Below are 3614 nucleotides of genomic sequence, written 5' to 3' on the forward strand. Positions count from 1 at the left end.
AAAAGCAAGTTAGCCACTCAATTAAAATCCCATTGACTTTCTATACAGTAAAATAATAGAAAAAAAATGAATCTGCTTCAAATAGCATTTGAGGGGTCAAACTAGGGGTTTTGGTGCTGAATCCATTGCAAGCATCTGTTTTACACACAAAAAAAAACATTCCTTGGGCTAGAAAGGCCACCACAACACTATGGTTTAGTGATGAGTCATCACTTTTCACCGTGGTTTTCACGCTTTTGTGGGGGCCTCTCTAGCCCAAGGAATGTTTTTCGTGCAAAACAAATGCTTGCATTGGATTCAGGCTCATGAAAAACCCCTAGTTTGACCGCTCACTTGCTACTTAATGCAGATTTATTTTGTTGTATTATTTTACTGTATAGAAAGTCAATGGGACCCCAACCCTATTTGTTTTTAATTGAGTGGCTAACTTGCTTTTTGGAAAAAGTAGGTCCAGAGGAAACTTTGTGCAAAATTTGGTGCTTGTATCACAAAGTGAACAATTATCTCTGTAGCTGCCGGGCTGCATTGTAGCCAATTGGAATGGTGACTTTATTTATTGTAATCTGGATTAAGAGTGTCTGTTAAATTGTAAATTGTTTTATTTGATGAAAAAAATAAAAAAAATAAAAAACACCAAAGGCCAAGTGGCCTTTATACCCTAAAATGACGAAATTCCTGTCGTGCTTGGGAGTGTTAACTACATGATTTGTAAGATAGACTTCCATTATAAACACATTCTTTGACCCCCCCCTTCCCCCCGTGCAGCAAACCTATTGTAAAAAGTAAATCAAAAATGTCCTCATTTTAGCCTCTCCCCAATAAATGCAAAGAGTTCTCGTACCTCAATGTGATTTTCCATGTTAACTCATTGAGTGCCAATCCCGAACTAGTTCGGCTTTATTAGCGTATCGTAGAGTGCCGATCCCGAACAAGTTCGGGAACATTGAAAAAAAAAAAATTGAAAAAAATTTTTTTTTTTTTGGACCCCATCAAATCTGGTGAACATGATTTCAATCGCGATTTTGCATGTTCCACCCCCATACAACCCCATCTAACATACAGGGCAGCCATTTTTGTTTACATTACATGTAAAACATAATGGCGATTATCTCAAGAATGCCTGAACGGATTTCCAATCGGATTTTTTTGTTTGAAAGCTGTGAACAAACTGCACAAATCCACTCCAATGCAATCCAGGATTGCATTGGATTTTTTAGAGCTCATTCTTCTCTGTTTTTTTCCCATGCATGAGGTGTGCAAGGTTTAATCATGGCTAAGTTGACGAAAATAAGGCTTCTAAAATGCTTGGTAGCCAATAGCTAACTTCAAGCTAACTTCATCCTCTTCCTGTACATGCACAAAGGAAAGTGTTCAGGCAAGTAGGGCTTGGGCTTGGGCTCCAGGGCTTGGGCATGCATTACCAGCATATCTCTATTATTCTCTGGTCACTGGGCGCCCTCTAGTGGTGATAGGCTGGCACTCAATGAGTTGAAGCTTACAAATATGTTAAATAAAGCTTACAAACTAAATGACAATTTTCTCATTGACATTCCTTTTGGATATGGATGGAACTCTGGTTGTTTGACATGCTGTTTGTGTGTGGGGTTTTTTTCTTCAGAAAAGGCCAACAGCACGAATGCGGTGGGAGCTCCAGGAGGATGTTCTGTGAACTTAGGTGAGAAAAAAAAACTGCCCACAAAAAGTTCAGAAACAACTTCAGTCGATTCTTTCTTCCCCTCAATAATACCAACTGGTATAGTATCATTATTATCATTGATTAGTCCCCTTTACAACGAGGTGTAACTTGTAAGGATTGTGTCGTGGAATGAGCAGCACAGCTAAACATGCGAGTAGAGCCTCCCAAACATTTGCCAAATTCCCCCAACATGCTTCTGTCGGTAATGGCTCTGGTTTTGAGCCAGCTGCCAGCACACACCTGCTGAGAGGTGTGTGCCAGTCACAGCTGTGTGCCAGTCACAGCTGTGTAACAGTCACAGAGAGAAAGGCCCTAGAAAGAAACCCATGATGATAGGGTGCCAAAGTATCAAAATGGCTCATGGGTGCAATGTTAGCCACATAGTAACCAGTAAGACTCCCTAATCGGGAGATAAGCGACCGCCAGGTCGCAGCGTGATTTTAGGGCAAAATGTGTAGGAGCAGTGTCCAAAAATGTGTTTGAAAAAATTGGCCTGAAGGTGTCGCTATATGGGACAGATCCATGTTGATGAGATGAGCGTAGACATACTGTGTAGCGATTTGCGTGATTTTAGGGCAAAATGTGTGGGAGCAGTGTCCAAAAATGTGTTTGAAAAAATCGGCCTGATGGTGGTGCTATATGGGACAGATTCATGTTGATGAGATGAGTGTAGACATACTGTGTACCGATTTGCGTGATTTTAGGGCAAAATCTGTAGGAGCAGTGTCCAAAAATGTGTTTTAAAAAATCGTCCAGAAGGTGGCGCTAAATGGGACAGATCCATGTTGATGACATGAGTTTAGACATACTGTGTACCGATTTGTGTGATTTTAGGACAAAAATTGTTGGAGCTGTGTCCATAAACGTGTTTTGCAAGAATCGGCCTCATGGTGGCGCTAGAAGAGGGTCATTTGAGAATTGATGGGTGGGGTTGTGGTTTGGCAGGCAAGGATTGTGTGCAGACTGACGGACTGACAGCAGGTTGAGGTTTTGATAGTAACTTATAAGCTATGAAAAACCATTCTTATGAAAATGAGATGAATGAAACAAATGAAATGAAAATATTTAGTATTTATGATTGACTGAATGTTAAGGCTGATGCTCTTCTGTTTTCAGTGCTCCTTGCTAAACTGACAGCCATGGAAGTGAGGCTGTCTGCAAGTGAGGAACAAAATGCTGGTAATGTAACTTCACATTCTGGACATTTTATGTTCTATAATGAATATTAAACACTGGGTGTATAAATCTCTGTCTCTGGGTGTATAAATATATATATATATATAGAGAGAGACTTTCCAATCATTTCCAAAATGCATTACATCAAATACTTCTTTGTCACACAAACAATCACAAACTTTATTTATTTTCATGAATTTGTTGTGGGTTATCTGAAAATTTGACCAAATCTGCTGGGTCAAATATATACCCAAAGCAATCTTAAAGGAGTAGTTCACCCCCCAAAATGACTTTTTTTCTATTGAATACTCATGCCATGGAGAGTAGAGTTCAATAATATGTTTTGATTTTTGTCACATTCCTAAGACAAAAATTGTATTCGAGTAAATTTACCCCCATTGATTCCGGATGGGGACCCGTTTCGAAACGGGTCCCCATCCGGAACGAATGGGGGTAAATTTATTGTTATCACATTTTTGTCTTAGGAATGCGACAAAAAACTAAAAATATTATTGAAATCTAGTCTCCATGGCGTGACTAATCAATAGAAAAAAAGTCATTTTGAGGGTGAACTACTCTTTTAATATGAAATGTGATCAAATCAGCTGGGTAAAAATATACACACAGCAATGCTAATTAGTTTCCCTTGGCCATGTAGAAAGTTGTGTCAATCAAATGAGCCCAAATTTGGTCATTTGGTCGTCTAATCAGGCTTTTATGAACAACCTGAACAGATTTTAAT

The sequence above is a fragment of the Nannobrachium achirus genome (genome assembly GCF_963921795.1).
Source record: "Nannobrachium achirus genome assembly, chromosome: 5".
Taxonomy (NCBI): Eukaryota; Metazoa; Chordata; class Actinopteri; order Myctophiformes; family Myctophidae; genus Nannobrachium; species Nannobrachium achirus.